Source organism: Lepisosteus oculatus, unplaced genomic scaffold (genome assembly GCF_040954835.1).
Source record: "Lepisosteus oculatus isolate fLepOcu1 unplaced genomic scaffold, fLepOcu1.hap2 HAP2_SCAFFOLD_67, whole genome shotgun sequence".
NCBI lineage: Eukaryota > Metazoa > Chordata > Actinopteri > Semionotiformes > Lepisosteidae > Lepisosteus > Lepisosteus oculatus.
In genome coordinates, this window is record NW_027168224.1 from 447,501 (window position 1) to 471,442 (window position 23,942).

Below are 23,942 nucleotides of genomic sequence, written 5' to 3' on the forward strand. Positions count from 1 at the left end.
ATAAAGAGAGAGGCATAAAAGATACACCGGCTTTTCTCTCCTGGTTAGAATCACAGTTTGGGCCAGGGGGAATGTTTTTCTTTTAAGTTACTAACACCGATTATAGGGGCTGTGATACTTGTCTTCCTGTTTTTATGTTGCTGTATGACATGTATTATTCCAATGCTTCGAAATATGGAAATATGGTACCTAGGGGGATAAACTGTTCATCCTTCCAGTCTGGAGAATTGGCAGCTGTCTGACGTCAGTAAGTGATCCTTAAAAAATTAATAGTTCCATGACAGTGTGCATCACCAGAAAATCAATTTCAATGCATTAAAACTCTTGTTATCCTTCTGATCATTGAAGTGTCATTGCCCCAGCACTGTATACTCTTACTTTTGACGCCTGTCTGAAGTTGGATCCATTTCTAAGAATGGTGACTCACATATCCTCATGCTCAACTTTGGCTCAACCACACAAACTATGAAGTTAATCATCTGCTTTTGCTCCAAGATTTATGTTACTAGGCTCTCTCCTGGGGATCCTCGTGTTCAAACATTGCCCTTATTGTGGATGATCCATGACAGAATTCAGGGAATTCAGAATTCTGATACCTCAGCTCAGATTCTGACTGGGCAGACTGTCATTGCCTGGTGTGAATGTGTGCATATCTGTTTTTGTGCATGTTCTGTGGCCTGTTGTACAGTACATCACAAATGAAAGGGAAATGGAAAACTAAAATAAGACTCAAGTGTTTTATCTTTCATTAACAGTGTTTCATTAGTATCTGTGCTAGATCCTGTCATCCACTGCTTACCACGACAGGCTCTAACTCAGGATAGCAGCTAATACATTTAACAATCTCACTGCACAATGTTGTATATTCAAGGGCTGATCTTCTGTACTTTTTCTTTCACTTTTCATTTCCTAGAAACTCAGTCCTGCCAGGAATAATCTGAGAACAAAATCAATCTGAGTGAAAATCTAAGCAGAGGAAGATTGTTTTACAGAGTCAACAAGGTCTAATTCAAGGTCATCAGCACTAACAACATTCTCTCTGGAGACAGGCGATAAGAAAATTGAAAGTGTGTATTGTTACACAACAGCAGAGACTATGAGTTATGCTATCATGAGAGTGGTGATGGATTTTTTTCATTGCTTAGTTTTGAGGTTCTGTACATTTGAACATTCAAAGTGACTAAAGTAAAGGAGTTTTCCCTTTTTACCACATAATTCCCAAAGATCAACATTAATAGAAAGCCTAATTCCAGCCAAGATTCAATTACTGTCTCTCAGGCATCCCAGCAGTGGATTTCATGACTTCAGACAGCCATCTTTATCAGTGGAGAACTCAATGCTCTGAGGTTTACTGGCAGAGTCTCACACTGGGTAATATGTTGGTAAATAATGTCCTATGGAATTCTACTATTGATAAATTCTACTATGGAACTGCGATGTGTCCTGAAAAAATCTTCTATGATAGTGGTACAGTCCATCACACCCCACCTACAGCCTTTAAAAGAGAAAAAAATATTCTGATATTATGGTGGAAAAAGAGCCCTGGAATCTTTGTAGAAGGACAAAAGACGGAAAGAACGGGCAGTGTAACCATGGCGAAGAGAAGGGAAATATTGGAGAGAGCTTTTTTCATACACTTTTTATCATTGTTTTTCCAGCCCAACAATGATCAACAAATATGGGCAGGCGTCCTGTGCCAAATCCAATCTACCTTTCTTCCAAGCATACAGGAATGTCAGTGAATTAAATATTGACATATGAAAATACCCAAAAATATGCAATCACACATATGCAGTTTGAGCAAACATAAGACAATACCCAAGTACCACAAACTACCAGGCATCATTAGCAGTTCAGGTGGGGAGCTGTGTCAGCATGCGTAGGCTGCAAAGGAACAAGTAATAGGTCTATTCCATGCTTAAAAGAGAAGAAAGAAAACACAACATTTCAGCCGTGGAGCCCTCACACCTGAAGAAGGCTCCACGGCCGAAACGTTGTGTTTTCTTTCTTCTCTTTTCATCTAGTGTCATTAGCCAGTTCCTGTCAAAATAAAATAGAAATGGATCACATTCTAGAGAGAGTTTGAAATACCAAGGTACAATTTAAACCATATTTCTTCCACTACAACCACAATATTTTGGAGAGATCGCTGAGCCTAACTGTTCTGGCATGTCCGTTAGCCTCCATCCTGCTTCAGCAATGAATGCAACGGGGCACATTCTGAGGGAGATGCGGTCAATCGGGTTGCAGGAAAACCACGCTATGCTTTTTATTGAGATCCTGAAAAGGACAGAGGGGCCATGTATATGTGTGCAGCTGGATATGTAATTGCAGGTGGCGTAGCAAATTCTGCTGAAGCCCCACTGCCTGGTGTGGATGGTAGCTGTGCATGTTGCAGCAGAATTGTGCATGTGAGATCAAGGGGGCATGTCATGTGTTTGAGCACTTCACTCCCTTCCGGAACCACGTGATTCCCTGAGTCCCAAAAATTTGTAAGTTCTTTGGATGACCTTTCACGATGAAGAATTCCTTAAGAAGAATAGATCTCGGCCCACCATCCCAATGCCTCCATCTCAAAACAGCAACCTCCCACTGCCCTTAGTCTGCAAGGCAGTCCTTTCAAGTGCGATGATGACGCCGGGACCTTCGTTGCCTATTGTACGAGCTGAACTTTTGTGCTCATCAATTCAACGCTCTTTCCATCAACTCATCTTGTCTTTTGACGCTTTGTGTTTTGTGCTCCTTTGACTATCGGCATATCGGGTGACTGCAAACACTGAAGTTCTTGCTTACGGAGTGTGGAACAGTGTTTTCAAGTGATCGCTGTTCTGTCATGTTGACGCCGAGTGAATCTTTCTTTGGCAACGTAGGCAGGCTGACAGCAAAAGTAATGTCAAATTTCTTGACTTATTTCTGAATGTTAATGTTCTTTAGAAAAGGGATGCGGCGTTGCTTCTCCCCCGTGTAAAGGTCACGCATTCCAGACGTGGTTATGAGCGAACAGTTGCCGCAAGTGTTTGAAAAGAGCAAGAGAGGAAGCAGCCCTGCCCCGTGTGAGGATCAAACTCAGGACCTTCAGACGATGAGACTGACGCGCTACCAACTACGCCAACGAGGCCAGCTGCAGTACACAGCCGGAAAGTTTGCCTCATATGGATTTCAGTCGCCCGTTCCCTAATCTTTAGACGCCCTCTGCTGGATGTTGCATTTGCCTTTTGATCTCACCGATACTTTTTTGGTCTGTTTCTGTTGCGAGTCCGTCTTTCAGATCTCACCTAACACAAGTCTCTCTGGCTGAAGTGACCTCTCTGCTTCAGCATCGTGCCCTCACTCAGCCATTAAAAACGTCACTCGGACTTCTGACATGCTGACATGAAATGTCAAGAGAGAGTGGCTGAGACGCTTAAGGCAGAGAGAAGATGAAGAGGGGGCGTGGCTGCGAAATGATTGACAGCTGCATGACGCTCTCCATGCAAGGCGTGACCACAGGCTAAAGGACACCTTTCGGCACATCAAGCTCTAAGCACACACCTGGAGGACGTGGGAAATGATCCCGCTACCTCTCGCATGCAAAGCGAGCGCTGTACCATGCAAGCTAACCCCCCTCGCTAGGGTTATGCCTCGGTGTCGCCTAGAGCCGCTTGTTCCCCTCTTACCGGGTGCAGTTCACTGCCCTTCGTCTGCAAGGCAGTCGTGTAATTGCGGCTTTCTTGACTTATTGATGAAGGTCTGACTGGACGAGCGAATGACGCCTCTCCCCCGTCCTCAAGCTCGCTGACAGAATAAAATGGAAAGTGCTGCCGTGGCTCATTGGGTTAGGGGTATGATTCTCGCTTAGGGCGCGGGAGGTCCTGGCTTCAACTCCTGGATGAGCCCTTGTGTGCTCTTTTTGTCCTCGTCCACAAGACTGGGAACTGATATCCACATCACCTTGCAGCATCTGCTTATGGCAAACGATGGAATGTGACTAATGACTGAACGAGCCTGGTGAATACTCATCACGTGGCACAATGAGAGCGTGCAGTCAGCTGTCCAAGGCAGCAACCTCATTGCTCGTTCAAAAGAACACGTACTGAAAACTCATCACCACTATGTCGTAAATGAGCACCGCGATCGCTTGTTGTCATGCGTCCTTACTTGGGAAATGCAGAAGCAAAAACTGCCCTCTCTCAGCCACCGAAACGTGTGCGGCTCGCCTTGCACTCTCTGCGCCTCGCATATTTATGGAGCTGTCTGCTCTTCTTTCTGTTGAAGTACGCAAGTTACGGGGCGTACAGCAGACTATGATGTGCTCAATGACAGCTTTCAAGATTTGAAAACTATGAGCTTGATGGCTCAAGTCGAACAAATGTGGTTGTTACGCAATTGATGATCAAACGCACATATTCTAACGATTCGTGAGAGTATGTTCTAAAGGTCCCTGGCTCGATCCCGGGTTTCGGCATTTTGTTTCATCGCTCCCTTTGTTCCTCTCTCCAGCGCCCCCTGCCTAAAATGACGCGTCCCTTTCTCAGCCCGAAACGCAAGCGATACACCAGCAACAAACCCTACAGGTTTCCGTAGTGTAGTGGTTATCACGTTTGCCTAACATGCGAAAGGTCCCAGGTTCGAGACTGGGTGCAAACAGCCTCTTCTTGCACGCTCCTGCACTTCACAGAGGTCTTGAACCACCAGTCATTTGTTCCCAATGTATTTCCGGTGCCTTCATGCACTCTTGTACCAAACGCATGTTTTTTCTGTACCTGGAGCCGATCATTTGCAATTGGGCTGTCCCGACAGACCAAGACGAGCTCTATCGGCTCAAAAGCAGCGCAACACCTGCGAGAACAACAGTGAGCCCAAGATCTAACCAAGAATCGACTCCAGAAACAGGGCTTGGCGCATTGTTCCATACTCCGACCACTCTTGGTGTAAACAGGTCCCTCCTGGTCTCTGCATGAAATGCACTTTCCTGCGTTTGCTTTGGTGTAACTGGCTTCCCATGCATGGGCGAATGTGAAGAAGATCCTTAGTAAGTCATTGAAGAAACCCGAGAAGAGGTCGGAGTGGCCTCTGTCGTTCATCAACGATCCAGTCAGGCAGTACTCCTCTGTAAAGCGCCGTTCGTTCACATCGATTGGCTTTTTTTTGCCTTCATTCATGCAAGTAGTAAAAGCAGACGCCCCTATTCTGCCGTGACCCGGATTTGAACCAGGGTTGTTGCGGCCACAACGCAAAGTACTGACCACTATACGATCACGGCGAGTTACCGATACACGCGTGGCAGGGCGGAAAAGGCTGTGCTCTCTTCGTGTGACATAATTCGGGAAAGTCCTGACGTTGCATTTCAACTGAGCCCCAGTATACATCGACCCTTCGACACTCTGAGTGACAACTCTCTTGCGTGTTTTCTCATATTTATGTAGTTTGCTTGCATGATGCCCGGAACAGCAGGGTTGTGCACTCCCATATGGTCTAGCGGTTAGGATTCCTGGTTTTCACCCAGGCGGCCCGGGTTCGACTCCCGGTATGGGAACATGTCAATTTTGCCTCCTGCTTTCCAAAAGATCAGCACTGTGTACGAAGGAGCCACATTAAAACTACTCAACGTGCAAAACGTGCGAGAAGAGGGGGCGCTTGTTTCCAGCTGAAACTTCTCGCGTGTGAGACGAGCTGACCATCGCTGCAGGAGGTGGGAGGGTCACTCTGGTAGACAGGGCTGACCTTCGGCAATAGGATTTATACTCTCCAAGATGATATTTGCACTTTCTGGAGAGGCGATTTTCTCCACTTCAGTAGCCCGATTTCGTCGATTGCGTGGAGAGGGCTGTAGAATGTGGCGCCGTCTTTCCTGCTCCGTCCATGACAGGCGTGCTGGTCTCTGGAGAGAGAGCACGGTCCATCAGCGCACCCCAATAAAGGCACTGGAAGCAGCTGAATCGCATTGGCGAAGCTCAGCACTGGGCCGCTGGGCACATCTGACCACAGTTTCCGTAGTGTAGTGGTTATCACGTTCGCCTCACACGCGAAAGATAACCGGATCGAAACCGGGCGGAAACAGACCAGACTTCTTCTGTCGCCACGCACAAAAGGGGATTGGGGATTCGCCTAGTGCTGTGATCGAACAGACCCACTCACCTCTTAGTGTGGCGGGATCTGCACAGTGCATGTCGCAGCGCATCCTGCTTTCACTTCAATGCGCGTCCTGATGTACCCCGGTCTCCCGCGTGACAGGTGGGGACAGGTGACAGGTCTACGTGACAGGTCCTATACTAACGAGGAAGACATCACTCTCTCCGACCCCCGGCATCGTGTCCCGACCCACCGTGCTGGAAGCCGACTCGTGCTGTGATTCCTTTACGGAGCAGAAATGACAACCGAGGAGCCGAGAGATCATTTCAGCATTTCGCGTCTGAACGGAAAACACAAACGACCAACTCGGAATGATTTGCCTTTGACGCTTATCAAAGCGTTCTTTGTGCATCGAACAGACCCACTCACCTCTTAGTGTGGCGGGATCTGCACAGTGCATGTCGCAGCGCTCCCTGCTTTCACTTCAATGTGCTTCCTGATGTCGAGTCTTGTGCCGTGCGGAGGCTCTGAAAGCGAGAGCAATGAAAAGGTGCACGACGCTGTGTTAGAAAACAGAGAAGTGAAAGGCAGTCCTTTCTCTAAGGAGGTAAAAGAAAAGCTACTCCCCGTCGGGGAATCGAACCCCGGTCTCCCGCGTGACAGGCGGGGATACTTGCCACTATACTAACGAGGAAGACATCACACGCTCCGACCCCCGGCATCGTGTCCCGACCCAGCGTGCTGGAAGGCGACGCGTGCTGTGATTCCTTTACGGAGCAGAAATGACAACCGAGGAGCCGAGAGATCATTTCAGCATTTCGCGTCTGAACGGAAAACACAAACGACCAACTCGGAATGACTTGCTTTGGACGCTTTTCAAAGCGTTCTTTGTGCACGATAAACTGCGCCGCCTAGCAGATACAAATGGGTTGTACAACTTTGAAGTAGCAAATGGAAGAGGGCTAAGCCTCCTCTCTTTTAGCCCAGGTTCGATCTGTCTCCCAGAATCACCAGGGCGCACGCACACACACACACCCGTGCCGTTGAAGTACTCTGCTTCATTTCTGAGGGCAACTCAACATTCACTCCTACCCCGAGTGCAGAAAAGACAGCGTCTGCAGCAACAGCAGCTCAGGTCTCTGCACAGGAGCTAAGCTGCCCCCATCTCCTCTGCTCTGCGGCTCCTACGGAGTGGAGTCCTGCCTGGAGCCGTGTTTGCAGGCGGCGGCTCCCCGCACCCTGTCTGTGCGTCGTGTCCAAGAGCTCCTGGGAGGAAGAGAGAGCCCTCCGACTCGGGGGCTTTTCCACGGTCTGTGTGAGGAGGGGCGGGTGTGTCCAGCACCTTATCGAGCGGAAGCCTGGGGCGGCGGAGAGCTGTGATCGTGCAGACCTTGAGGTGTCACCTCTTTGTCTGCTTTCCCGCCCTCCCTCCGCCCAAGCTCTGCTCCAAAGTAGCCCGGCAACCCCTCACACCTGCACGTGTCACAACCTAAGGTGTGGTCATGAGACACCCATGGGGTGTTGTTCTGTTCTTGCTAATTGTTTCCTGCCCGTCGCAGGCAGGAGTCCATGCGAGGAAGATGCGCTGGAAAGAGCTCAGAGGGCGCACCTGGGTGGCTTTCCTTCTGAGTGACGTTCCTGCAACACTCTCCCGCTACTCTTGGTGCGCTCATGCCGCAACACAGGAAGGCTGGAGCAGGTGGCTGTGGGCTCTGTGCACCGCCGAAATAGCTCAGCTGGGAGAGCGTTAGACTGAAGATCTAAAGATCCCGGGTTTCGGTGTTTTGTTTCATCGCGCCCTTTGTTCCTCTCTCCAGCGCCCCCTGCCTAAAGTGACGCGTCCCTTTCTCAGCCCGAAACGCAAGCGAGACACCAGCAGCAGTCCCTGCAGGTTTCCGTGGTGTAGCGGCTATCACGTTCGCCTAACACGCAAAAGGTCCCCGGTTCGAGACCGGGCGGAAACAGCCTCGTTTTGCATGCCCCTGTACTTCACAGAGGTATTGAGCGACCGGTCATTTGTTCCCAATGTATTTCCGGTGCCTTCATGCACTCTTGTACCAAACGCACGTTCCTTCTGTATGCGGAGCCGATCATTTGCAATTGGGCTGTGCCGACAGATCAGGACGAGCTCTGTCGGCTCAAAAGCAGCGCAGGACCTGCAAGAACAACAGAAAGATTAGCATCCAGCGGGGGCTTCTTAGTGAGCCCAAGATCTCATCAAGAATCGGCTCCAGCAACAGGGCTGGGCGCATTGTTCCATTCTCCGACCACTCTCGGTGTAAACAAGTCCCTCCTGGTCTCTGCTTGAATTGCACTTTCCTGCGTTTGCTTTGGTGTAACTGGCTTCCCCTGCATGGGCGAATGTGAAGAAGATCCTTAGTAAGTCATTGAAGAAACCCAAGAAGAGGTCGGAGTGGTCTCTGTCGTTCATCAACGATCCCGTCAGGCAGTACTCCTCTGTAAAGCGCCGTTCGTTCACATCAATTGGCTTTTTTTTGCCTTCATTCGTGCAAGTAGTAAAAGCAGACGCCCCTATTCTGCCGTGACCCGGATTCGAACCGGGGTTGTTGCGGCCACAACGCAAAGTACTGACCACTATACGATCACGGCGAGTTACCGATACACACGTGGCAGGGCGGAAAAGGCTGTGCTCTCTTCGTGTGACATAATTCGGGAAAGTCCTGACGTTGCATTTCAACTGAGCCCCAGTATACATCGACCCTTCGACACTCTGAGTGACAACTCTCTTGCGTGTTTTCTCATATTTATGTAGTTTGCTTGCATGATGCCCGGAACAGCAGGGTTGTGCACTCCCATATGGTCTAGCGGTTAGGATTCCTGGTTTTCACCCAGGCGGCCCGGGTTCGACTCCCGGTATGGGAACGTGTCAATTTTGCCTCCTCCTTTCCAAAAGATCAGCACTGTGTACGAAGGAGCCGCATTAAAACTACTCAACGTGCAAAACGTGCGAGAAGAGGGGGCGCTTGTTTCCAGCCGAAACTTCTCGCGTGTGAGACGAGCTGACCATCGCTGCAGGAGGTGGGAGGGTCACTCTGGTAGACAGGGCTGACCTTCGGCAATAGGATTTATACTCTCCAAGATGATATTTGCACTTTCTGGAGAGGCGATTTTCTCCACTTCAGTAGCCCGATTTCGTCGATTGCGTGGAGAGGGCTGTAGAATGTGGCGCCGTCTTTCCTGCTCCGTCCATGACAGGCGTGCTGGTCTCTGGAGAGAGAGCACGGTCCATCAGCGCACCCCAATAAAGGCACTGGAAGCAGCTGAATCGCATTGGCGAAGCTCAGCACTGGGCCGCTGGGCACATCCGACCACAGTTTCCGTAGTGTAGTGGTTATCACGTTCGCCTCACACGCGAAAGATAACCGGATCGAAACCGGGCGGAAACAGACCAGACTTCTTCTGTCGCCACGCACAAAAGGGGATTGGGGATTCGCCTAGTGCTGTGATCGAACAGACCCACTCACCTCTTAGTGTGGCGGGATCTGCACAGTGCATGTCGCAGCGCATCCTGCTTTCACTTCAATGCGCGTCCTGATGTACCCCGGTCTCCCGCGTGACAGGTGGGGACAGGTGACAGGTCCACGTGACAGGTCCTATACTAACGAGGAAGACATCACTCTCTCCGACCCCCGGCATCGTGTCCCGACCCACCGTGCTGGAAGCCGACTCGTGCTGTGATTCCTTTACGGAGCAGAAATGACAACCGAGGAGCCGAGAGATCATTTCAGCATTTCGCGTCTGAACGGAAAACACAAACGACCAACTCGGAATGATTTGCCTTTGACGCTTATCAAAGCGTTCTTTGTGCATCGAACAGACCCACTCACCTCTTAGTGTGGCGGGATCTGCACAGTGCATGTCGCAGCGCTCCCTGCTTTCACTTCAATGTGCTTCCTGATGTCGAGTCTTGTGCCGTGCGGAGGCTCTGAAAGCGAGAGCAATGAAAAGGTGCACGACGCTGTGTTAGAAAACAGAGAAGTGAAAGGCAGTCCTTTCTCTAAGGAGGTAAAAGAAAAGCTACTCCCCGTCGGGGAATCGAACCCCGGTCTCCCGCGTGACAGGCGGGGATACTTGCCACTATACTAACGAGGAAGACATCACACGCTCCGACCCCCGGCATCGTGTCCCGACCCAGCGTGCTGGAAGGCGACGCGTGCTGTGATTCCTTTACGGAGCAGAAATGACAACCGAGGAGCCGAGAGATCATTTCAGCATTTCGCGTCTGAACGGAAAACACAAACGACCAACTCGGAATGACTTGCTTTGGACGCTTTTCAAAGCGTTCTTTGTGCACGATAAACTGCGCCGCCTAGCAGATACAAATGGGTTGTACAACTTTGAAGTAGCAAATGGAAGAGGGCTAAGCCTCCTCTCTTTTAGCCCAGGTTCGGTCTGTCTCCCAGAATCACCAGGGCGCACGCACACACACACACCCGTGCCGTTGAAGTACTCTGCTTCATTTCTGAGGGCAACTCAACATTCACTCCTACCCCGAGTGCAGAAAAGACAGCGTCTGCAGCAACAGCAGCTCAGGTCTCTGCACAGGAGCTAAGCTGCCCCCATCTCCTCTGCTCTGCGGCTCCTACGGAGTGGAGTCCTGCCTGGAGCCGTGTTTGCGGGTGGCGGCTCCCCGCACCCTGTCTGTGCGTCGTGTCCAAGAGCTCCTGGGAGGAAGAGAGAGCCCTCCGACTCGGGGGCTTTTCCACGGTCTGTGTGAGGAGGGGCGGGTGTGTCCAGCACCTTATCGAGCGGAAGCCTGGGGCGGCGGAGAGCTGTGATCGTGCAGACCTTGAGGTGTCACCTCTTTGTCTGCTTTCCCGCCCTCCCTCCGCCCAAGCTCTGCTCCAAAGTAGCCCGGCAACCCCTCACACCTGCACGTGTCACAACCTAAGGTGTGGTCATGAGACACCCATGGGGTGTTGTTCTGTTCTTGCTAATTGTTTCCTGCCCGTCGCAGGCAGGAGTCCATGCGAGGAAGATGCGCTGGACAGAGCTCAGAGGGCGCACCTGGGTGGCTTTCCTTCTGAGTGACGTTCCTGCAACACTCTCCCGCTACTCTTGGTGCGCTCATGCCGCAACACAGGAAGGCTGGAGCAGGTGGCTGTGGGCTCTGTGCACCGCCGAAATAGCTCAGCTGGGAGAGCGTTAGACTGAAGATCTAAAGATCCCGGGTTTCGGTGTTTTGTTTCATCGCGCCCTTTGTTCCTCTCTCCAGCGCCCCCTGCCTAAAGTGACGCGTCCCTTTCTCAGCCCGAAACGCAAGCGAGACACCAGCAGCAGTCCCTGCAGGTTTCCGTGGTGTAGCGGCTATCACGTTCGCCTAACACGCGAAAGGTCCCCGGTTCGAGACCGGGCGGAAACAGCCTCGTTTTGCACGCCCCTGTACTTCACAGAGGTATTGAGCGACCGGTCATTTGTTCCCAATGTATTTCCGGTGCCTTCATGCACTCTTGTACCAAACGCACGTTCCTTCTGTATGCGGAGCCGATCATTTGCAATTGGGCTGTGCCGACAGATCAGGACGAGCTCTGTCGGCTCAAAAGCAGCGCAGGACCTGCAAGAACAACAGAAAGATTAGCATCCAGCGGGGGCTTCTTAGTGAGCCCAAGATCTCATCAAGAATCGGCTCCAGCAACAGGGCTGGGCGCATTGTTCCATTCTCCGACCACTCTCGGTGTAAACAGGTCCCTCCTGGTCTCTGCTTGAATTGCACTTTCCTGCGTTTGCTTTGGTGTAACTGGCTTCCCCTGCATGGGCGAATGTGAAGAAGATCCTTAGTAAGTCATTGAAGAAACCCGAGAAGAGGTCGGAGTGGTCTCTGTCGTTCATCAACGATCCAGTCAGGCAGTACTCCTCTGTAAAGCGCCGTTCGTTCACATCAATTGGCTTTTTTTTGCCTTCATTCGTGCAAGTAGTAAAAGCAGACGCCCCTATTCTGCCGTGACCCAGATTCGAACCGGGGTTGTTGCGGCCACAACGCAAAGTACTGACCACTATACGATCACGGCGAGTTACCGATACACACGTGGCAGGGCGGAAAAGGCTGTGCTCTCTTCGTGTGACATAATTCGGGAAAGTCCTGACGTTGCATTTCAACTGAGCCCCAGTATACATCGACCCTTCGACACTCTGAGTGACAACTCTCTTGCGTGTTTTCTCATATTTATGTAGTTTGCTTGCATGATGCCCGGAACAGCAGGGTTGTGCACTCCCATATGGTCTAGTGGTTAGGATTCCTGGTTTTCACCCAGGCGGCCCGGGTTCGACTCCCGGTATGGGAACGTGTCAATTTTGCCTCCTGCTTTCCAAAAGATCAGCACTGTGTACGAAGGAGCCGCATTAAAACTACTCAACGTGCAAAACGTGCGAGAAGAGGGGGCGCTTGTTTCCAGCCGAAACTTCTCGCGTGTGAGACGAGCTGACCATCGCTGCAGGAGGTGGGAGGGTCACTCTGGTAGACAGGGCTGACCTTCGGCAATAGGATTTATACTCTCCAAGATGATATTTGCACTTTCTGGAGAGGCGATTTTCTCCACTTCAGTAGCCCGATTTCGTCGATTGCGTGGAGAGGGCTGTAGAATGTGGCGCCGTCTTTCCTGCTCCGTCCATGACAGGCGTGCTGGTCTCTGGAGAGAGAGCACGGTCCATCAGCGCACCCCAATAAAGGCACTGGAAGCAGCTGAATCGCATTGGCGAAGCTCAGCACTGGGCCGCTGGGCACATCCGACCACAGTTTCCGTAGTGTAGTGGTTATCACGTTTGCCTCACACGCGAAAGATAACCGGATCGAAACCGGGCGGAAACAGACCAGACTTCTTCTGTCGCCACGCACAAAAGGGGATTGGGGATTCGCCTAGTGCTGTGATCGAACAGACCCACTCACCTCTTAGTGTGGCGGGATCTGCACAGTGCATGTCGCAGCGCATCCTGCTTTCACTTCAATGCGCGTCCTGATGTACCCCGGTCTCCCGCGTGACAGGTGGGGACAGGTGACAGGTCCACGTGACAGGTCCTATACTAACGAGGAAGACATCACTCTCTCCGACCCCCGGCATCGTGTCCCGACCCACCGTGCTGGAAGCCGACTCGTGCTGTGATTCCTTTACGGAGCAGAAATGACAACCGAGGAGCCGAGAGATCATTTCAGCATTTCGCGTCTGAACGGAAAACACAAACGACCAACTCGGAATGATTTGCCTTTGACGCTTATCAAAGCGTTCTTTGTGCATCGAACAGACCCACTCACCTCTTAGTGTGGCGGGATCTGCACAGTGCATGTCGCAGCGCTCCCTGCTTTCACTTCAATGTGCTTCCTGATGTCGAGTCGTGTGCCGTGCGGAGGCTCTGAAAGCGAGAGCAATGAAAAGGTGCACGACGCTGTGTTAGAAAACAGAGAAGTGAAAGGCAGTCCTTTCTCTAAGGAGGTAAAAGAAAAGCTACTCCTCGTCGGGGAATCGAACCCCGGTCTCCCGCGTGACAGGCGGGGATACTTGCCACTATACTAACAATGAAGACAGCACACGCTCCGACCCCCGGCATCGTGTCCCGACCCAGCGAGCTGGAAGGCGACGCGTGCTGTGATTCCTTTACGGAGCAGAAATGACAACCGAGGAGCCGAGAGATCATTTCAGCATTTCGCGTCTGAACGGAAAACACAAACGACCAACTCGGAATGACTTGCCTTTGACGCTTATATACCTCTTAGTGTGGCGGGATCTGCACAGTGCATGTCGCAGCGCTCCCTGCTTTCACTTCAATGTGCTTCCTGAAGTCGAGTCGTGTGCCGTGCGGAGGCTCTGAAAGCGAGAGCAATGAAAAGGTGCACGACAGTGTGAAATAAACATTAATAAACGCATATATAACGTCGAAAACACATCTAACACTAAGAGTATACAGCACTCTGCACAGTGTACGAAGTAAATTATTTTCGCAGTAATTAATTATATTTACTATATTTATTATACACGTGTAAATTAATTACTGCGAAAATAATTTACTTCGTACACTGTGCAGAGTGCCGTATACTCCTAGTGTTAGATGTGTTTTCGACGTTATATATGCATTTATTAATGTCGTCGATTTTACGGTTGCAAATCGACGTTGATTATACGTCGAGGCGACGTATATATACGTATAGCCGTATTTTCGCCGTGAATATACGTATATTCGACGAATCAATGCCCACAGCTTGGCATACAAGGGTTTTGCGGAGGGGTCTTGCCACCTGCCTGAAAAAAAAACAGTAAAATGTTTGAGTGCCTATAGAGTTTCTATTTTTATTTTCTTGAGAAAAGTTGATACCATTTCCTGGAAACCCCGTCCCCCATCAGTGCGCGGTGCCCGGGGAAAAATCTGTAGGGGGGCGTCTGAAATTCTGAGCGGGGGTGATATTTCGGTTGAAACGGAGCTGTACGGTGCAGCTACCCAAATGAAATCTCGCAGCTATGCCATTAATTAGTGCTTTATGATAGAAGATATCGACTAGCAATCTGGTATTTGCGATGAAGTTCAGTTTCACATTTTTCGTCACTCTCACTGGAGAGTATTGCCTGGAGCGAAAAGTACCATAAGCGTTCATTTTTGCAGCTACATGGACGTTCTGAATCGTTAAGAAAAAATGTTGTAAAACCAACAGAAAGCACAGACTGCTATAACTAGTCCTAGTTATATAACGATTTTAAGTATAATGATAAACTACTGCAAGGAATCGGTCCACCTGAGCAAACAGGATCGTAATGTTGACACTCAATAACGACACTGATATGTGCAGTTCCTGGACGGATAGCCCTCCTGCCCATCAAACAGACTGAGTGACTGTTCCTGTCATTTAGTGTTGTCTGACCATTGACAAAGTACAACTATTTTTTTAGGGCGCAAATTAAGTTAGGTAAATCTTTTTGCCCAAAACTGAAGGGGCAACATTCCCCCCTCCCCCCGTGATGCCAGGCCTGTCCCCATCCTATTCCATAATGTCATTATATATAATACTGTAACGCAACGGGGGCTCCGGCGGGCGCCCTTGCCGCATTAGGTCGGCCCCTGCACCGCCCGGGGCTCGAACCCGGGACTTCCGCGTCTCTCTGCAGCGACCTAGCCCCGTGAGCCAAAGAGAGATCTCTCCACAGCCCAGTAGCTGTGGTCCTGCTATCACAGGGAAGGGCGGTGACGTCACCCGCTCTGGTACGCCGGCTCTTACACACACTGCTTGTCGGCCGTAAGCGTTACAATACCATACAACAGTGACCGATCCTTACTAACTACATGCGTTAAAATTGCACATCAGCTCATAGCAGGGGGCACATAGCCGCGATGTATTATCAATGTTATATTTCAACCATAATATCGACAACATTAATAAACGCATACGTTGAGAAAATATCGAACCCAGCATATTTTCCGGTTATATACCACAATGCATTGCTAGTATTCGTTGGTCACAATTTTGGACACGTTTTTCAAACGTAGAAGTATATCCGCAAATATCTCAGCAATCCTCTTTTGACGAGTAAGTATGAACAATAATAATACTATCTGAATACATACAGATCTTTCTTAATATTATTTTGATTAAAATAGTACGTGAATAAGCAAAAAATGGCACATAAAATAGTGTGAATGGGGAAGATGACACAAAATCGTTTTGCCGTTTCTCTATTCTTATTCTATGTTGTACTTTCAAACTTTGGGTACTCTTTAATTAGGACAGACTTTATTGCTCAACTGCTATGATGCAAGCCAAATTTTATACATTTATTTCAGTTTTGAGCTTAGTAAACCGTTCACTTTTTAGATTATACTAAAGAAGATATTAATCATCATTTATTTGGGAAGTAATATTATATAATTTTCTCCTAGCTGCGGTGCTGAAGTCCCACCCTACATCAACAGAAAAAGAAATAAAGGAGCATGCAATGTGTTACTTGAAGAATGCATATGAAAGACAGGGGGCCAGGAGATCTGGACACTGAAAATAATAGGTTTTTGGTTCTAACTGTTAGGACAATTAGACAGGGTTTGCAAATAGTGGAAAAAAATCATCTTAACTTCCATTGTAATATTTTTTTTTCTTGGAAATATAGAAGTTGTACATTTTAAAATGTATATTTGAATCAAAATGTGGTTTTGAGTTAGTGTGTTAATATAATTAGTTTTGTGTTTGTCATTACTATACTGTATATTGCCATGTTACCAGAATTTGTAGCTGAAGTTTAAGACTAGTTGTGTTTTTTTATGATTATTGCCCATATGTTGATTGTTGATTGATTGTATACAATGTATAATTTGAAATACATATGTTTCAGGTGTGAATGTGTATTTTCAGAATACATTTCTAAATCTAATCATTGGCTTGGTTTACTTGTTTCTACACCTATAAAATCTATCTTTGATGTATAATAGACCTCTACCCATATACGTATAATAGACCTCTAAAGTTATACGTATAATAGACCTCTAACCATATACGTATAATAGACCTCTAAAGTTATACGTATAATAGACCTCTAACCATATACGTATAATAGTCCTCTAAAGTTATCCGTATAATAGACCTCTAAAGTTATCCGGAACTCCAACCATATATGTATAATAGTCCTCTAAATTTATCCGTATAATAGAACTCCAACCATTTATGTATAATGAACGTCTAAACATAGACGTATAATTGACGTATAACTTTAGACGTATATTAGAATTTCATTCTAGACGAATTGTAGACCACATTTAGACGTATAAGGTATGCGTTTAATAGACGTATATTATACGTCTTTTGCCCACTGGGTGGGCTCCAGATGCACATGGAAGCAATCAAGTGTTTCATCCGAGCTGTTTCAAAGACTGCCCAAGAGCTTTCCTTTCACAGAGGCGCAACGATTAATGATGGGGGTGCACCCTTCAATGCGCCTTACGACTCTAGGGAGTGATTGAGACGATTCGTAGCGTGTGCTCATTTCTCTCTATTCCCCGTGTTGCAGTGGTAGGATGACGTAAATTACTGCTTCGACACTCCGTGTTAGATTATAGGAGGAATGCGGCGGCAGCGAGCTCGCTTTTGTCATGGCCGAGTGGTTAAGGCGATGGACTCGAAATGCGTTGGGGCTTCCCCGCGCAGGTCCGGAACTTGCCGACTCCGGCGTCTGCCGCACGTCGCCTTGTGCCTGCGCGGCAAAGGCAAAGTGCCGCTTCTCCTTTCCCGGTACTATAAAAATGCTAAATCGCTTGGACCCGCTGCCATGGAAAGCAGTTCTTCAGATTACCACACATTCTGCGTTCGCACCTCTGGTGCTCTACTTATGCCTTTGAAAACCTAATGAATAAAGCTGAAAGAACCGACACGATATGTAGGTGCTCGTAAAGCACGCATTAAAGAACTGTTAACAGCAAGGGTTTCAGTGGGTTAACTGAGGAGAAGGCGTGATCGCTAATTGTTGACTTTTTATTTGGTGTTAGAAACACTCTTACTGTGCATGATGTGCAACAAATGTAGCCACAGAAATTGCATCACGCTTTCATGTATGCTATTGCAGACACCAACGTTGCCTAGATAGAAAACCGAAATAGCCGTGGGTTTGCTTGTTGGTCTGAAGGATCTCTCTTCGAATCTCTATCATTTGTCAATGGAAGTAAAAGGCGCTGCAATCTCATACGTTCAGAATCAAACCCGCAGCTGTTGTTCGACTTTATTTCTTGACTAATTACAACTGAGTGTCGCATGAGCAGTTACGTAAACTTGTCTGGTATATTTGAACACAAATGCCGTTCTTCAATTAAAACTAACAGTACATTGTCAGGGACATTCAGTTCTATACAAACAAGAGACAGACAAGAGAATATTTCTACCTTTCATGTGGACTACGTGTTGACTTACTGATCGGAATAATTGAAAAGTTCGGGTTCATAGCCGATGCAGTGCGTGCTAATTAGAACAACAGCAACGCTGAGCTCTCAGCACCGTACTGAGCCCAGGTGTTTTTCTAAAGCTGTCAGGTGCAGTTCATTTACATGAAGGAAATCTCTTACTGGGTACGATTACAATACAGTAAGTAGCACAGGCTACTTAGGGAGTAGCCTGATGCGTTTAAAAACGACCCGAGCCAGGCAGAAGTCGAACCTACAATCATTTGATCCGTAGTCAGACGTGTTATCCATTGCACCACTGACCCTGGTGCGACACTGCAGGACTGCAACCCGGTGAGCTCAGCACTGCAACTAGTAAAATACCCCCGGTCCATTCTTTTCCAAAAGTGAGAAACACCTGTTTTCTACATTTTGTCTGTTTTAAAACCATATCTCTTTAAACCAAACCAAGAGTTTGTCTTTTGCTCTGATATTCTGATTCATTTCGATTTCAAAGAAAAAAAAAACTACCTTCCAAAGCATCATAAAATTGTCCCTTCCTCCAGACTCTACTTCTCTCTTGTAGTAGTACAGCAGACCTTTCCAGGTGAGCAGATCACAGAGTCCGAAATGAGCTTCCTCCATCAAGCAAAGTACCTGAACATGACTCTGTCATCATAAAAGCGCCCCTGTAATAAAGAAATTCAATCTGAAATCAAGAGGGCAGTTGCCTACTGAAATAAAAGAAGTCATCAATTTTAACCTAGCAACACATTAAAGGCTGCATCTATACAAGTACGATTCTAGAAATGCTCACCAGATTACGTTTTAAGAAGGAACTGCGCTTCAGGTTCTGCCGAGATCTTAACTCGGATGGCAGGATTCAGAGTCCGGAGTGCGGACTGATTGCGCACGGAGGGTCCATATACTGTGGATCCCTCAGTGATCTTCCGCGTATTCAAACCGCCAGCGTGTGACTCCCCTGTCCCCGTGACCTCATTGCTCTGCTCTCTCCTCTGTGCAGCCGAGCCCGATTCACGGTAAAGTGAAAAAAAAATATGCCCTCAACGTGAGATTTACTCTGGAGCGAGGATAGATGTTACCTTTTTATCATTGAACAGGATGTATGTGATGTGGCGACTAGGTTCAATTTTGTATCCTCTTTAAAAGATTAAGGACTGGGGTGAGCGTGATTTACCACCCTTTCAGCTAAGAACCCGACGTGCGCACCGTTTAAGCTGCATAGACTCGGTCGTTTAACTCTTCTCCATTAGCAGGGTTAAGGTTAAAGAAAAAAAAACATTGCTGACTTCTTTTTTTTTTGCCAGCTGCTAGCGCTGATTAGCAAGGTTTGTATTTCATGTTTTGCAAGTTGCATCCATTTTAAGAAAAACAAGTCGTGTTAAAGACAGGAAATGAATACTTGCATTTAATTAAGTCTAGCCATAGGCGGTTGTAGCGGCGAGGCTTAATAATAAGAAAGAATTAAGTGTTCTGAGCCTTCCCAAAAGAGGCCCCATCTCACCCTCCATCTCTGTGGTGCAGCCACAGAGAAACCATTCATGCAAGATGTTTTCTTTTGATAAGGACAGCTCCCAAAGGGGGATGCACTTAGCTAAGCCTGGCTATCATGATCAATGGTTATCCATTGGTGCCTATCTGTCTAGGGAGTGCCAGTTGGACATCTGGACTGCATTACTAGGTGTCAGGACTAAGTGACTCATATCTCACCTTGATCAACCAATCAGGGACTGGTAGGGCCGAGTAACCCACGTGGGACTCTGATGCCCATGGAACTTTCAGCCAATCAATGAGCTGAAGTTCCTCCAGGTAAAAACAGGCAACACAGAGAGCCTGTGAGATTCAGATTCAGAAAGGGAGATTCAACAAGATTCAGTAAGATTCTAAAGGGCAGGACGGCCCAGGAGCAGAAGGCTCCCAAGGGCAGGACATTCTCGCAGCGCGCCTCCTGACCATCCTGAGACTCAGCCCGGACAACCACGGAACGGCCAGTGTGTCCGAGTGCCAGAACTTTCCTTTGTTCTAAGAGTCTAGAGTGGAGGTTGCCAGAGAGTAACCAGCAGCAGGCCTCGTGAACAGGTCGGAACTGTGGACAGCTGAATCACTATTCAGAACTAGCTCTTCATCGGGAACGAACCGGTCCTCTTCCTGACTTGCTGGGACCCACAGTCATCTTTTCTCCTGTGCACAAACTTTGCTAGTTAAAGCCAACAATGAGCATCAGCAGCGCACCGTCGCAAGCCGCACAGCACAGCCTGGCAGGGAGCCAGAGAGCGCGGATTGGACAGCAACAGCCTGCAACTGTTCCTTTCTGCCCGCAGGAGATCTGAATCCCCAAAGATTGGATGAGTATTCAACTTCAATGCATTACAGCTCGAGAATTCAATTGTTATCCCAACCAGTTGATATCAGTTTAATTCCTAAGAGTTATGTACTTGTTTTGAGTATCTAATGTAGAAGTTGTAACCAAGTTCACTTTACGAAACGGTCTAAATGAATGATATACTGAACGTATGTCCTCTTGATATGTGTAACACTTTGTAACTGATTGAATATATACCTTTTGTATTCTGATAACCCTCTCGATAAGATCTGTTAGGTTTATAGGCATATTCTATGTATTAATAAATGTATCCTCGTGTATTAGTACCTGTGTGTGTGCGTTGTTTGAGTTATGTCGCATGGTTGGACTCTAAAGCCATCAAAAGAATCAACTTTGTGATTTACTGCTACAATTAATAATTGTCTCAGCAAATGCCCAAACCCTACAGAACTGGTGCCTTCAGAGAGCCACTATGATTACATTTATTTGGCGTCCCTGAGTCGGCTTAATCTACACATATTTGGCGTCCCTGAACCGGTTTTCCCTACACGGTGATCCACTGGGATTCAGACCCAGGGTCTCCTGTTTTCTAGACAGGCGCTTTAACCAACTAAGCCACAGCGCCCCGGGAGTGCTGTCCTTTTGCAGCCACTTGGACACACCACTCAGACACATCTGCATTCGGTGTGTGCTCCGCCTGCTCGCTGAGCAAGTTGCCACCTTTACATACAATAGCAACATCGACACCAAGAGAAAGGATGACAAATGGCTTTTATCTGGAACTTTTCATGTCCAAGGAGCTCAATGTGCTTTCTGTGTACAACAGGGCCACTGAACTCCACGCTGGCCACTGAACCACAGCAGTGGCTTGCTGGCTTGACATCTCCCAAGGAAAATGTTGAAATCGCATGTGGAACAGGAAAATGACCCTCGAGTACGAGGGAAAAAAAAGAAAAAGATCATCTGGAGCGCGCCAACCCAGTTGGGACAGCCCAGTTTTGTTGACGAGGTGGCCGAGTGGTTAAGGCGATGGATTGCTAGTCCATTGTGCTTTGTACGCATGGGTTCAAATCCCATCCTTGTTGGTTTCCATTCTGTTTTTGATCCCTATTGCTCAATGCACAGTGAAAGCATTGCATACATGTGTCTGACAATGAGAAATGGGCCCCTGAGACAGTCATTTGCCTGTTTCACAAATGATCGTATTTTACTAGAGATTCTGTTTGGGATTCAGATGTGCATTCGGACAGCAATCCCTTTCAAGAAATGATACGTTCTGGATGAGGTCAAAGGTGCATCATTTGGACACTTTGTGGGCTTGAAATACAAAGAAAATCATGTTCTATGGTACAAGATAAATACAAAACTTAAGCTTTTATTATAATTAGATTTGTTTATAAAGCATAAGCAATCATTTATTACATTAATATATGTAAAAATAACATTTTAGCATCATACGTTTAGTATATTTAGTCCCTAATGCTGAAAGAAATGATCATAGAACATGACTTCTAACCTTACCTGCTGTGTTTTTGATCCCTATTGCTCAATGCACAGTGAAAGCATTGCATACATGTGTCTGACAATGAGAAATGGGCCCCTGAGACAGTCATTTGCCTGTTTCACAAATGATCGTATTTTACTAGAGATTCTGTTTGGGATTCAGATGTGCATTCGGACAGCAATCCCTTTCAAGAAATGATACGTTCTGGATGAGGTCAAAGGTGCTGGAACACTGTATTTAGGATGTGTTTGCAGTTATTCTGTGTTTCTAGCTTCAACCCAGTGATATATATATATGCTCACTGATTTTTTGGTACATGCCCAGGGCAATAATCATTATGAGGATTTATTTCCATATGTGCTAGAGGTAGTGTTGTGAAATTCTTCAACACACTGGATCGCAGGTTTAAACCTGCACTCTTACTCCTTAAATACCAACAAATGCAGATATGTAGCAATCATATTGTAGCGGACACTCATTTGCCTGTTTCACAAATGATCATATTTTACTAGAGATTCTGTTTGGGATACGGATGTGCATTCTGACAACAATCTCTTTCAAAAAATGATTTTACCTTATCGCAGCTTTGCCCCTCTTGCCTCTTTGGAAAATATCTCCATCTTGTGGTCGTTGTTGGTAATGTTTAGACAATATCTCCATCTTGTGGTCGTTGTTGGTAATGTCTAGACAATATCTCCATCATGTGGTCGTTGTTGGTAATGTCTTCTTATGCCCTTTTTTATTTCAATTCTTTATTAGTTGATTCTAGAATCTCTACAATAGAGCTGAAAATATCAGTTTTGTAGCAGACAATATGACATTAGTTATAGTCCAATTAAGACTTTATTACCCTGTTTGTAACATAACAAATTAAAATTGATTAAAACTAAGTTTGGAACACCAGGGAACATAAAAAATGATTTTTAGGAAAACCATGAGGTTCTCTGTGTCCGATGCCTGCAAGGGGAGAAAGCTAGAATCCTTTGCTTTTTCAAAATTTGAAAATAAACATCATATAACAACAGCTTTCATTCCTAGGAGTGAAAAATAACCATTTTTGAAGACATATTAGTTTCTAAAACACTACAATAAAGTTAAAAACATCCGTTTTATATTACTTTTAGTATTTTTAGTGAAATTAGTCATTTATTGCACTATTTTTAATATAATCTCTAATTAAAAGTGAATAGAATTAAGTTTGGAGCAACAAGGAACACAAAAAAAAAAGATTTTAAGGAAAAAAATGATGTCTTCTGTGCCAGGTGCCTGCAAGGGGAGAAAGCTAGAATCCTACCCAGGCTCCTGGAGCTCTGTCCTGGCTAAAGGAGGGTGAATCCATCCCCTTCAAAGCTCCATGAAAAAATGATCATTTAAAATTTGAAAAAAAAAACATCATATAACAACAGTTTTCATTCATAGGAGTGAAAAACAACCATTTTTGAAGACATATTAGTTTCTAAAACACTACAATAAAGTTGAAAACATCCGTTTTATATTACATTAATTTTTGTGAAATTAGTCATTTATTGCACTATTTTTAATAAAATCTCTAATTAAAAGTGATTAAAATTAAGTTTGGAACAACAAGGAACACACAAAAAAAAGATTTTAAGGAAAAAAATATTGTCTTCTGTGCCAGGTGCCTGCAAGGGGAGAAAGCTAGAATCCTACCCAGGCTCCTGGAGCTCTGTCCTGGCTAAAGGAGGGTGAATCCATCCCATTCAAAGCTCCATGAAAAAATGATATTTTTAAATTTGAAAAAAAAAAAAACATTATAGAACAACATCTCTTGGTCCACAGAGTGCAAAAATCCAACTTTGAAGAAAATCCATTGACTAATCCCCGAATCCTGAAGTTTCTTCGCATGATATCGGGCTTGCAACCACTTTCTGGAAAATTTTCAGCTCCATTGTAGAGATACTAGAATCAACTAATAGAGAATTAAAATAAAAAAGGGCATAAGAAGACATTACCAACAACGACCACAAGATGGAGATGTTGTCTAGACATTACCAACAACGACCACAAGATGGAGATATTGTCTAGACATTACCAACAACGACCACAAGATGGAGATATTTTCCAAAGAGGCAAGAAGGGCAAAGCTGCGATAAGGTAAAATCATTTTTTGAAAGAGATTGTTGTCAGAATGCACATCCGTATCCCAAACAGAATCTCTAGTAAAAT

At 46.7% G+C, this 23,942-nt stretch overlaps 9 non-coding genes across 9 annotated transcripts; 5 read left to right on the forward strand and 4 right to left on the reverse strand.

The window, feature by feature from the left end:
* Positions 1 to 5,170: 5,170 nt before the first annotated feature.
* Positions 5,171 to 5,242, reverse strand: trnah-gug (transfer RNA histidin (anticodon GUG)). Its single transcript has one exon. It is a non-coding gene; the product is annotated as a tRNA-His (tRNA).
* A 201-nt stretch (positions 5,243 to 5,443) lies between these two features.
* On the forward strand, positions 5,444 to 5,515 carry trnae-uuc (transfer RNA glutamic acid (anticodon UUC)). Its single transcript has one exon. It is a non-coding gene; the product is annotated as a tRNA-Glu (tRNA).
* A 1,158-nt stretch (positions 5,516 to 6,673) lies between these two features.
* On the reverse strand, positions 6,674 to 6,745 carry trnad-guc (transfer RNA aspartic acid (anticodon GUC)). Its single transcript has one exon. It is a non-coding gene; the product is annotated as a tRNA-Asp (tRNA).
* Positions 6,746 to 7,942: 1,197 nt separating this feature from the next.
* trnav-aac (transfer RNA valine (anticodon AAC)) lies at positions 7,943 to 8,015 on the forward strand. The gene has a single exon. It is a non-coding gene; the product is annotated as a tRNA-Val (tRNA).
* Positions 8,016 to 8,589: 574 nt separating this feature from the next.
* On the reverse strand, positions 8,590 to 8,661 carry trnah-gug (transfer RNA histidin (anticodon GUG)). The gene has a single exon. It is a non-coding gene; the product is annotated as a tRNA-His (tRNA).
* Positions 8,662 to 8,862: 201 nt separating this feature from the next.
* trnae-uuc (transfer RNA glutamic acid (anticodon UUC)) lies at positions 8,863 to 8,934 on the forward strand. Its single transcript has one exon. It is a non-coding gene; the product is annotated as a tRNA-Glu (tRNA).
* A 1,158-nt stretch (positions 8,935 to 10,092) lies between these two features.
* Positions 10,093 to 10,164, reverse strand: trnad-guc (transfer RNA aspartic acid (anticodon GUC)). Its single transcript has one exon. It is a non-coding gene; the product is annotated as a tRNA-Asp (tRNA).
* Positions 10,165 to 11,361: 1,197 nt separating this feature from the next.
* trnav-aac (transfer RNA valine (anticodon AAC)) lies at positions 11,362 to 11,434 on the forward strand. The gene has a single exon. It is a non-coding gene; the product is annotated as a tRNA-Val (tRNA).
* Positions 11,435 to 12,281: 847 nt separating this feature from the next.
* On the forward strand, positions 12,282 to 12,353 carry trnae-uuc (transfer RNA glutamic acid (anticodon UUC)). Its single transcript has one exon. It is a non-coding gene; the product is annotated as a tRNA-Glu (tRNA).
* Positions 12,354 to 23,942: the final 11,589 nt, after the last annotated feature.